General features: G+C 40.4%; 1 protein-coding gene across 5 annotated transcripts in view; it reads right to left on the bottom strand.

The window, feature by feature from the left end:
• Positions 1-12,914, bottom strand: part of Mfsd6 (major facilitator superfamily domain containing 6) — a 73,292-nt gene that overhangs the window by 47,061 nt on the left and 13,317 nt on the right. The window lies entirely within an intron of this gene.

Here is a 12,914-nt window from a genome sequence, read left to right as displayed (position 1 = left end):
GAGACCTTGGGTTTGGTCTCCAGCAAGACATACATATAGAAATAGATGTGGATTCAATCTTCTAGTAGTTTACAAAAGAAAAAAAAAAAACATTTATTGAGCTCTTACTACACCAGGTTAAAGACTTTCACATGTATTAATTCACATTCATCACAACATGCTCACTGCTTTGTCCTTGTTACAGATAAGAAAAATGAGGCCTGGCAAGCTTGACTAATAGGTGGCAGAGCCTGGATTTGAAGCCTGCTTTATAGTGTCAGTGTGCATAACCTGATACAAACTGTAGCCTATGCATGCATTCCTGTGAACGTGGCCCGGCACCTTCGTAAATAACAAGGCCATGCTGCAGTGGCAAAAGCTTGGACACTTCCACCACCAAAATGTCAACTACCGTGTGTTATGTAATAAATTTAGAGAAAGGTAGTTTTCATATGAAAGATTAGCAATACAACAATGGTATAAATTTATAGGAACCATGCCACATTCCATGATTTTCTCTTACTTTTATTACAGACATGATTAAGGAGTCAAAAGGTTGTGCTGACATCAGCTCTGTCCCTCCAGTTGCAGTGAACATAGTCTGATGCTTGAAGGGATGCTTATTACATCCATGCCAAATCCTCTATCTCTAGAAGAGAGAAACATCAGCTCCACTATACACCCCAAGCAATGATCTCACCTCCTTTTTTCCCCATTATGAATTGATATGCAGAAAAATTCGAGAATCATGAATGTAAACATTGTAATCTCTGTCCTAGACAAACAATAGAAACATTTTTTTTTCCAAGACAGCATCTCACTATGTAGAACTTTCTCTGTAGACCAGGCTGGAACTCTGGATTAAAGGCACACACCATCATATACAGCACTATCACGTGCAGCTAGAATCAGGATGTACTGGGACCTCTGTGGTAAGCTGATTTATCTTCTAGCCCCAAAATGAAGTAGCTTTCAGCCACTAACTTCTAAGTTCAGAATATTTAGGTTAAAATGGTGTACAAATTGAAGTAAAATTCACATGAGTCCTTTTAAAATAAATAACCCACTGGCACTTAGAATATTCACAGTATTGGATAGCTTCCCCCCTCGCCTCATTTCCAATTTTTGTAAATACAAAAATGTATTTCCACTGTGTTTCCCTCACCAAAATGTATGATCTTTTCTTCAGAGCCAAATGAGATGCACTGGCCACTTTAATAACCTCACATTGGACTCCAGGAGTATCACCAACTATATGACTTTTTTTTTTTTTTTTTTTTTTTTTTACCAAACCAAGCAACTATAACTCCATTGTTTTCTCAATGAAACCTAAGCGACTACCACTGAGCACCAAGCTCTGGTTTTCTTGCTGTTCTTGATCAGCTGGACCCTGACACACTCACTTCCTGATAGCAGAATTTAACTTTTTCCTGCTTTTTCCATCACAGCTCCCTTTGCAGGAGAAACACCTCCAAGATAGTTGGCCTTCAAGGGCTGTGCCCATGGGCTTTCTGGTATTATCAAGACATGCCTGGTCCCATCAGTGACTATGCCCTTCCCGGCCTTATGAAGACCGTACACTTGCCAATCCTGCCGGCTTCACAAGAGCTCTTTTGTGGTGCTGGGAATAGAATCTGGGGCCTTGTGCGTGCTTGGCAAGCACTCTTCCACTGGGCTACATTCCCAGCCCTCAACCTTATTCATCTTAGTAGCAAAAGAAAAAGCTTTGTTTATTCCCAAAGACCTCTTACTGCCAGTTATGATAGATTGTCTTCGATGCACTGTTTTTATTTTTCCTTGGTTATTGAAATCGTCTCCTGTTCAACTCAGCAGCTTCAATTACACTTTCTCACTTGAAAAGACAAGTAACCCTTTTTTCCTGAACTGTTTTTCTTTCTCAGCTCAAATTAGAAAGAAGTGTGTGTGTTGTGCTTAAAATGGATAAAGTTATATGACCCTGGTGAACAGGCCAGATTAAACATAGGTAGTTGGTTCCTTCCCTAACCCTCCTTCAAACGACAGGAAACACACACAGAGAAATATGCACAGGTAGACTCAGTCACAATCTAAGCTAGGGAGAGTTAAAGGGCACATTATGGTAATGATAAAGTGAACCGACACATGTAATATCTCAAAAAATTCATCTCATATCATCCCCCTTCTTGGGCTGTGGTCTGCCATGCCAAGGAGATTAATCAAGAGAGAGTAGGGCATGGGATACAGGAAAGAAGTGATCTCATATGCGAGGCAGGCAAAGAGAACACAGGGATGAAGGTGACAAGACGCCCCTGGACCGCTGGCCAAGCAGGATGGATGGGAGGTTCCGTGGGCAAACTTGTCGGCCAAAAGGATATTAGTCAAACACCAATACAACTCAACAGGTCTTAAGAGGAAATGTGGAGAAGTGGGGAAGAGTCCAGGGCTAAGCTGGTGATAAGTACAGAGAAACAAAGGATGCACAGGACAGGGGAATAATCATAGGTCGCTGCATGTCTCCATGATGACTAGACTAGCTCCTCTGGAGAGCAGGAAGGCATGGACGACAGCAAGGGGGGGGAGCGGGGGGGGGGGGGAGTCAGCTCCACAGACATCAAGGGTCGGGGGAGGAGTCAGCTCCACACTGTCCACAGTGGAGACACACCTATAGTTAAAGGTCCTGCCATCAGAGTATCCAAAGAATCACCTAAAAAATAAGTGTTGTGTCTCAGAGGAGAAACCAGAAAGGAAACAAAAGTCTGAGCAGTTTTGGTTTTTGTTGCTGTCCACTTTAAAAACACAAAACAAGCCGTCTTGCAAATGTTCACCTCTAAAACTTTGTACACGCACAGCTTTCTTTTAAAGAATAAAAAACAGTGGATTTTCCATTCAGAAAATCCAAAGACAGTATATCCAGTGTTTTCACCATGAAGAAATGATAAATATTTGAAAAGATAAAAAGCGTTACAAAATAGCTAAGACGTAGGAAACCACTTCAGGGTATCAGCATAGGTAGGCTTACCAGCTATAACTTTGGAAGCAGAGAAAGCAGGAAGTGATGCCTGGAATTACCCAGAAGTTCTGCCCAGCCGAGCACTATTCTTCACTCTGTCATCTACAGAATGAATGAATGTGGATTGGAAAGAGAAGGGCCCCACAGGCTCATGTATTTGAATACCTGGTCCCCAGCTGGTGGACCTGTTTGGGGAGGATTAGGAGGCGTGGCCTTGTTGGAGGGGGTGTGTCCCTGGGGGCAGGCTTGAGGCTTTTGTATCATTCTCACTGTGCTCTCTACCTCCTGCTTGTGGCTGGAGACATGAGCGCTCAGCTGTTCCTGCCTACATACCTTTGCTCCACTCTCATGGGCTCTGACCCTCTGGAGCCATAAACCCAATTAAATGCTTTCTTTTATTAAAGAAATTAAAAAATATACACACATCTGTCAAAATATGACCCCATTGGTGGGCACAATGTTTATACTACTATGGATAAGTTAAAAATAACACTAATTTAAAAAAATGTGGAATCATGTAACTTTAGACTTTCAAGAGACGTTAAGTCACCTAACAGCCTCTGTCACCACCTAAATATATCTCTCCAAACTTGTATAAAATATTTGACTGCTTGACTTCTCGCGAGATGTTAGTGGTCCTTAGTTCACTGCCCTCCACAGGGACTGCTGTGACCTTAGGAGTAGGTCTGAGAAGAGCCCCACGTCCTCCTGAGAGAGGCTATGAGGAGCCAAAGCTCAGACGCAAATCCTTATGTCAGGATGCCCACCTCAGCCCCGGCGAGTTGCTCCCATCCACTCTTCCCCTCGATGCCAATGACTTTTTATCATAAGCTCTGTAAGGTTTCTCCCACTAGAAAAGTCCATGTGTTAACTAGTTCCTAAGCACTAGCAAACAGAGACAGTATCAACAAATGCAAATAACTAAGAAATGCCCTGTTACAGAACATTCACCTTCTACATGAAAGGCACACTCAGAAATATATGAATTTCAATCTAAAAATAGAGGTGATAAACTATTTTAGTTTAAATTCCGGACATTAGTTTTTATTTTGTTTTATGTTTTGAAACAGGGTCTCACAGTGCAGCCCTGGGAATCCTGGAATTCACTATGTAGAGCCGGCAGCCTCAAACTCTCAGGGATCCGCCTGACTCTTTCTTCCAAGTGCTGGGGTTGAAGCCATGCAGACTAGGCCCGGCCCAGCCCAGGACATGTGTTTTTAGATGACATTTTCATGTCCGACTTGGGTTTTGAGGAAGCAGAAGCCAGTGCTGTGAACACAACAAACACAGTGGAAATGAACTCATCTCTGTGACCTCGGATCAAGGGCAAAGAAACAAGCCAGAAACAAGGCCTGCACTTTAATAAAATTAAGGTTTGCTGGAGGCAATGTCCCTTTGCTGAAGTGGATCCTATCTGGCTGCTGCAGTGCGGATGAGACAAACATGCAGACTGCTAGAAACCCTGGGGTGAGCACTTCAGAGTGAGGGGCAACTGTGTACTCAGAGCCTGAGAGGGCAGCTGTGTGCATCTCCCTCCCAAATCCCCAGGCGGAAGTCCTTCCCTCCACTGTGAAGGACCCTTGTGACGGGATCCCAGCTCTAGCGAACAACGAACAACAAAACAGGTTTCTTTTTCCCCAACTCAACCTGCTGAGAAAAGGCCACATAAGGATACAGTGAGAAGGTGGCAGATTGAAGCCTCTAAGTGGTTCTCACTGGGCACTTTGGCAGGTTCCCAGCCCCCAGAACCATGAGAAATTAACCTGCTGCCGGTCCATGTTTGGAGTTTTGCTACAATAGCTTGTGAATACTGAGACAGTGCTCATCAACACAGATCCATCCAGCTCATCCGTGAGTCCGACGGCTTTTGTCCTTTCTGCTTCACTAGAAACTACGCACAGAAAGGTATGACCTTCCCAAGGACAGCGCTGCAGCTAATTCAAACTGTGTAAGATTGACTTTTGTTTATTTTTAGAAAGCCGAAAGTTTTCTCACCCAGTAAACTCTAATGTCAGTAATCAACCACACACTGAAAAAATCTAACACAGCCCTAAAAGGCTTCGTACCAGAACCTACGCCGAGTCATTCCTACAGCAGGGATTTCTGAATTATTGATGGGAGGCAGTGAAATCATTCTTGATAAAATAGCCCTTCTCATTTGGTATTTACATTAAAACGGCTTAAACTTATATTGCCCATAAATAAATGGAAAACAATGGAAACTTGGTGGTGGGAGGTGGAAGAATGGGATCAGCTTCATATGTGAGGCATTATTTGCCCTAACAATCACAAGGTCAGGCACATGAAGGTAATGACAAAGTGTATTTTGTGTGGCAGTAGCATAGTTGTCAATGAGGAGAGTCAACAGTCCCTGGTTAACACAGGAGAGAGCTGTTCTTTGTGCGGTTACTACTATAACTCAATGTCTGTCGCCCAGAACCTAGCTGAAGCTGTGAAACAGGGGCATCTATTTCCTAACCCTGGGAGCCAGCTCTACCTAGTGTCACTGGCCATGCAAAATACCCCTAAGCCACGTGAGCCCTAAAGCAGAACTCGGCCACTGACTGCTACCACACAAGGCAAGGGGAACCACCGTAAACCAGCCTTGGAGTCCTGGTGTTTATACATGCCACCCTTGGTCAGTCACTTCAACCTCTAGCATTTTCCAGAGGAGCTGTGTTCACAAGCATGTAGGCAATGGCTATCCAACAGATCTTTTAAGATCAGATTGCTTTAGCATCTGCTACCCATTCAGACAATGTTATGAAAAACAAATACAAAAGAAAAAGCAGCCCACAGTACAAAGGCATTGAAGCACACCACAGAGAACAACTGTCTGGGGGTCTTCCTCTTCTTTCTGAGGCATTGTGACATTGAGGGCTGAGACAAGCTAAAAAGCAATGCTCATCCTCACCCTGTTAGTCCAGTTTCCAGCTGGGCCCTCCAGGTCTCAGCACTACACCCATAGCATCACACAGGGATTGAGCCTCCTCCCAGAACCTGCCACCCCATCATTCCTGGACAGTCCTTCCCAGACCCCTGACAAAATCTATGGAAAGACAAACAGATCCATGACCTGTGGTTGCTTTATCATGGTGACGAATTTATACATTAATCAGCAGCCCAGGGCTATGCTGCCATCATCACTAACTACAACACAACACCTGCCATGGCTTCGTAAGGATTAACTCAGTCTCCACAACAGTTCCCTACTGTGGATGGGGAAACCGAGGCACAGAAGTCAGCTAGCCCCAGCCTACACCCAGAGTAAACTGAAGACATGGCATTCAATTGCAGATAGCCTGTGCTCCTAGCAGGTACTACTTCTAGATATAGTGTGCGGCTGTTAAATAAGATGCCAAATGCATGTTCTGGCCTCACACTCATGTTTTAGAGCAGATAAGATAAGCCTTAAACTCAGGAAATATTAAATAGTGTATAAGAGTTAAGTGGCAATTGTGGTGATATTTTCTTTGTGCTCTAACAAAGCTTGCCTGGAGATCAGAGTGTGGAGCTAAGCCACTAGTTAACTGTAGAGGCCAGGCAGTGGTGGCACACACCTTTAATCCTGGCACTTGGGAAGTGGAAACAGGAAGTGGTATGGCTGAGCAGAAAGAGGAAGTGATAAGGTGGGGTGGAGACAGGAGCTCAGCCCCCTTTCAGACTGAGGATTCCGAGAGGTAAAAAATCTTTCTGGTGGCTGGATGCCCTTCTCTGATCTTTCAGCTTCCACCCTGATACCTGACTCCGGGTTGTTATTATTGAGACCAATTAGAATTCTCCCTACATCTGGCATCCAACTTTTGGGGCATGATTTCATGAAAAAGCCGCTTTTCTGTGGCTTTGAAAACACTGGCACAAGCCGGGAGCTGCATGTCACTACCCCGCTGGCTAAGATTTTTCATTCTTTTCCTCAAGTCTCTGAGCAAGTTGGGATTTTTTTCTGTTGGCAGCCTATCTGCAGCAAACTCCATAGGCTTTTGGGCCCCAAACACTGAAGGAGTTAGCTGCTTTCCCACATTCCCTGTGCAGGTGGATGGCTCTTTGTCTTCTTTTTTTCATGGTGGGTTGTAGGCTTTCCCTGAACCCCTCTCTGGGCTGCTGCCACATTAGATAACTGCCTTGAAGACCTGCTCGGGCTTCTACTGTTCTATGTAGAAGCAGTCAGCCTCTTTATTGTCATCGTCTGCAGATTTGGTGAGACAATTGGGAAATCTTAAAGGGAGGAATTATTTGAAAAAGAGAGTTGTTCCCCATGTTAAAAAATGGGAAACACTATTATGACTTAGAGTTAGGTCTCTGTATGATTACATGATAAATGGTTTAAAATGGAACAATTAAATGAAGGGACGATCAAATTACCTGGGATTGACATAATGTTATTATCATTTTGATAATCTTTATTGTCAGCTTAATAATTCTTGGTTTATCATTTAAAAAGTTGGTTGATATGAGTGACAAGATACAAGCCTTAGAAAAACTTATTAAAACAGAATATAGAGATATTCAGACCCAAATGGAGGAATTTAAAGAAGACCCAATCTCAGCATTGCATTATAGGGTTAGACAGGAACAGCCTAAGGTTTTCAAACAGCCAACCTTAATTTATCCAGTAACCTTACAGGAACTGACAAATGATAGATATCCCTAAGGCTGTCCAAGAACTGAAAGGACTCCTGTGCAAATGTTAGATTTGAGGAGATTCAAGGAAGCAATAGTCTCATATGGCATGCATTCAGCTTTTGTGAAGCAGATGTTAAACTCATGATCAACTTGTAATAGAATTATCATTCAAGACTGGAGAGATTGGTTACAGCAGTCTTAGAATCTGGTCCTCAGTTACAATGGAGGACCTGGTGAAAAGATGATGCTAAGACCATTGAACAGTGAAGTATGGCTAGAGGTACGGAAATGTCCCAAGACCAACTTCTTGGAGAGGGAGATGATGCTAATGTAGAAAGGTAATCTCAATATGATGACCACACCCTGGCTTTATGCCACACAGCAGCCTTGAGTGCTTGGGACAGAACTGAAGAAGTAGAAAGAAAACTGAGTCATTTAATAAAGTTATATTTAAAAAAAGCCCTTCACTAATTTCTTACAAAGATTGACTTCAGCAGTAAATAGAATGATACCAAATTCAGAAGCTGGAGAAATAATAATTGAATCTCTGGCTTTTGAAAATGCTAATGCACAATGCAAAAGGGTAAAGGCAAGATCAGCGCCTTTGGAGGAATGGATCCAAGATATAATGAGTATTGAATCTTATAACCATGATGATGCTTGGGTAGGAGAGATGATTTCCAGAGGTCTGAAGAAAAGTCAAAATATCAGGTATTTCAACTTCAGTAAACAAGGTCACCTAAAAAGAGGTTGTAAACAGGTCATTCCTAGAAACAATGTTTTTCTAAGAATAATCCCAAGAGAATGCCCCTCCCTTCTGGATTATGCAGAAGGTGTAACAAAGGCAGGCATTGGACTAATGAATGTAGATCAACAAGGGACAGTCAAGGTAGCCCTTTGTCATCAGGAAATGCCTTGAGGTGCCTCTCACAGGCCCCCATGTCAAATTCTGTTTAGTCTTTTCCTGTCATCATGGACGAAACTCCTTCCTAGATCAATTAAAGAATCTAATGCCTATTGTATGAAACCATACTGCTTGATAATAAAACAGCTATAGAAGAGAGAATAAAAAATTCAGGAGAAACAATAAAGTGAATATTTCGGCAAACTTCTATAAATGAACAAAGATCAAAATTAAAAATATGAATAAATGACTTTGTCATTGAAGGTCTTGTAGACATACGTATGGATGTAACAATAATTGCACCAGAATCTTGGCATCCAAATTGGCCTCTTCAGGAGGTAAATGTTCAGCTTTTAGGGATTGGAACATTATCTCAGGTAAAACAGAGCATGAGATGGGTCAAGTATATAGGGCCAGAAGGACAGAGAAGAAAATTAAAGCCATATGTGGTTAACATAACAATGAGTTTGTGGGGACGTGATTTATTACAGCAATGGAATATTCAGATTAACATTCCTCCAATCTCAGAAACAAACCATAAATTAACATATGTTTCTGGGCAAAATATTAGAAGGTATTATAAAGAACAGTCACTGACCATTCAGGTTGCATAAGAACAAGGCACAACAACTGATGATCTTTCAATGGCAACAAAAGCCCTACATTTAAAAATGGTTAACAGACAAGCCTGTATGGGTTCAGCAATGGCCTTTAACAACAGAGAAACTGTAGACCTTAGAACAGCTGGTACAGGAGCAGCTAAATGCTAACCATATTGAAGAAGCGACCAGCCTTTGGAATTCTCCTGTATTTGTTATTGAAAAGAAATCTGGAAAATGGAGAATGGTAACAGATCTAAGAGCTGTTAATAAGGTGATTCAGCCAATGGGCTCTCTACAGTCTGGAATTCCTTTGTCTTCTCTGTTACCTAAAGGATGGCCTTTTATAGTTACTGATTTAAAAGACTGTTTCTTCACTATACCTTTACAAGAAAAAGACCAAGAAAAATTTGTCTTCATGGTGCCTACTTATAATAATTCTCAGCCTGTTAAGAGACATCAATAGAACATTCTCCCACAGGGAATGTTAAATAGCCATACCCTATGCCAATATTTTGTACAACAGCCATTGAAAATGATACATAAGCAATTTCCTCAGTCTGTAGTTTACTATTATGTGAATGACATTTTATTAGCTGTTTCAAATGTAAATACTATAGAAAGAATGTTTGAAGTTAAAAAATAATGCCTTATTGGGGATTACAAATTGCTCCTAAAAAATACAAAAAGGAGATTCTATTAATTATTTAGGATATAAAATGGGTCTACAAAAAATTAGACCCCAAAAAGAACAAATTAGGAGATCTCAATTGCTGACTCTTAATGACTTTCTAAGATTATTAGGAGACATTTTCAATCTATGGTCCACTACTTGGGTAAAAGATGATGAACTGAGTAATTTGTTTAAAACCTTAAATGGTGACAAGGACTTAAATAGTTCAAGAGAATTATCAGCTGAAGCTGAGAGAAAATTGGCTTTGATGGGAAAGAAATTACAGAATGCACATATGAATTGTTTGGATCCAGAGCTTGACTGAATTCTGGTTATTTTAGTCTCTGCTCATTCTCCTTCAGGAATTTTAATGCAGAGGGAAGATATTATCTTAGAATGGATCCTTTTACCACTAAATAGAGTAAAAAAAAAAATTAAAAACTTATGTGGAAAAGTTCTCTGAGTCGATTCCAAAAGGAAAATTGAGACTTTATCAATTAGCAGGAATAGACCCAGCAGAAATTGTAGTACCTTTTACTAATGATGAAATTGACAAATTATGGGCAGAGAGCAAACCTTAGCAAAGAGCTTGTAGTAATTTTTTTGGAGAGATTAACAACTAATTTCACAAAAGTGAGAGAATTAAATTTATAAAGAGAATTAACTGGATTCTTCCTCACAATGTACTGAGGACATCAATCTGACATTTTATACTGATGCAAACAAATCAGGAAAAGCAGGTTATAAATCAGGAAATTTAAGTAAAGTGTCTCAAAGCCCTTATGATTCTGTCCAAAAGTCAGAATTATATGCTATTCTGATAGTATTAACGGATTTGACAAAACCTCTTAACATAGTTACTGATTCTCAGTATAGAGAAAGTGTCATTTTACACACTGAAACTGCTAAATTTATTCCTTATGAGTCAGAATTAACTTCATTATTCATTCAGTTACAAGAAATAATCAGGAATAGGAATCATCCTTTATATATAACACACATCTGATCCCATATGGGTTTGTCAGGCCCTCAAGCACAAGGTAATGATGAAATTGGTCAACTATTGATAGGAAATGTGCTGGAGGCCTCAGAGTTTCATTTAAAAAAAAACAGCATGTCAATAGCAAGGGTTTGAAAAAGGATTTTTCCATCACTTGGCCAAGGAAATAATAGGACAATGTCCTACTTGTTCCTCTATAACCAAACTCCACTACCTGCAGGAAGTAACCCAAAGGGTGCTCAAAGGACTGAAATTTGGCAGATGGATGTGTTTCATTTTGTAGAATTTGGAAAATTAAGATATGTACAACACACCATTGTTACCTATTCAGGATTTCAATGGGCAACTGCTTTGAGTTCTGAAAAGGCTGAATATGGGGATACCTGTACAAAATAAGACTGACAATGCTCCAGCATATGTCTCTAATGAAAAGAAACAGGTTTTTTTGCATATTATAACATAAGGCATATTACAGGTATACCACACAACCTTACAGGACAAGCAGTTATAAAAAGGTCTAGTCCAACTTTAAAAGAAATGATTAATAAACAGAAGGGAGTAACCAAGCCCCACAGAGATAGATTGCATAATGCTTTTTTAACTTTGAATTTTCTAAATGCTAATGAGAAAGGAACAACAGCTGCAGAGAGACACTGAACAATAGAAAAACCTACAGAATAAAATCAGCCTGTGTACTTTAAAGATGTGCTGACCTCACAATGGAAACCAGGATATGTGTTACATTGCAGAAGAGGTTTTGCTTTTGTTTCCACAGGAGGAGAAAGGCTGTGGTTACCATCAAAATTAATAAAGGTTCAATTTGAACAAGAGAGACCTCTTGATTAGGAGAGGTGATAGTTCATCAAACAGCATGACCATCCAATTTAAACTAACTTATAAGACTAACAAATGCTTTTCATTTGATCAAATAGAACTTGTTATAAGGAAACCTCCACAAAATTAGTGTTGGGGCATGGTTTTGGTTTTGTCTTTTCAGGAGAATGAAGGCAGGAATCTGAAGAACACTGGACAAATGAGACATCTGAAGTAAAAGGACAAATCATCCAGAAAAAAAAAAAATGTTCTAATAAAGAGTAAATTGGCCTATTGATATACCACATATAAAATTTCATGAATCTTCCCAAATGTTTGTTTCTGCTTTTTCTCTACAGACATATAATGCAAATGGTCTTTTTGTAGTCCCAGTTCAATTAAAAATCAAAGCTGGCTTTAGAGTTGGAATGTGGCTCTCTCTTTCTCTAAACCCAAGAATGCTTGTTAAAGTAGAATCCAAAATCTCTGTCTCATGTCCGAAGAGCCACCTTATATGGGACAGAAGATAAACAAAAATTAAGGAACTATTCTATTGCTACTAATATCATGATCCTTTAGTTTTAACTCTTTCAAGTTGTTCTTAAAGTATAAATATACCTCAAAATTTATAAGATTAATATTCAATTTAAATTTTTTGTCATGATTTTAATGGTCATATAGAATACTAATTAATTCTAAGAAAAGGCTTCATCTAGCTTCCTGTACATGATTTCTATCAGGTAACTTGGAATTAAGTTTTTGTACTCTGGATGTACATAACAAATACTGATCCTTTAATCTCATTGAGATCTGCTGCATATGACATTTAAAATGTTTATGTTTTTCTGCAATGAACCATGACTACACCTAACAGCAACCTTTGAAGTCTCCAAAAGGATGATGGGGCCTCACAATGACTCCACATGGACTATGATAATGCCACTAAGCTGACAAACACCACCTAAAGATCGACTTTAGACTACAAACTGCTCAGGACAATTTTGACAGGGCTAGCTGAGATAAGCCAGCCTCACAGACTACTCTAGCCAGGACTTGAGACAAGCTCTGCACTTTCCCATTGTGCAGAGACTGGACAGCAAATGATACAGCCACCTTTCCCAGGACTTGACAATTAACACACATTTTTCTTTCCAGGATCCCCTAAAGTTTTCTGATGCCCCCAGACAGCAAGAAGTAAATTGAAAAACCCTGTGGGGGGGCCGCTTTTCACCTTTTCCCCAGGGTACTCTTGAGTAGGGTGAAGTGAGAAATATTTAGATAGAAGGATAGAGGTAAAGAGAAACACAGGACAGCCTCAGGAGAGCCTGAATCAT

This window comes from Onychomys torridus, chromosome 23 (assembly GCF_903995425.1).
Source record: "Onychomys torridus chromosome 23, mOncTor1.1, whole genome shotgun sequence".
Classification (NCBI taxonomy): domain Eukaryota; kingdom Metazoa; phylum Chordata; class Mammalia; order Rodentia; family Cricetidae; genus Onychomys; species Onychomys torridus.
Note: the sequence above shows the minus strand (reverse complement) of the source record. Positions and strands in the feature narration are given on the sequence as shown.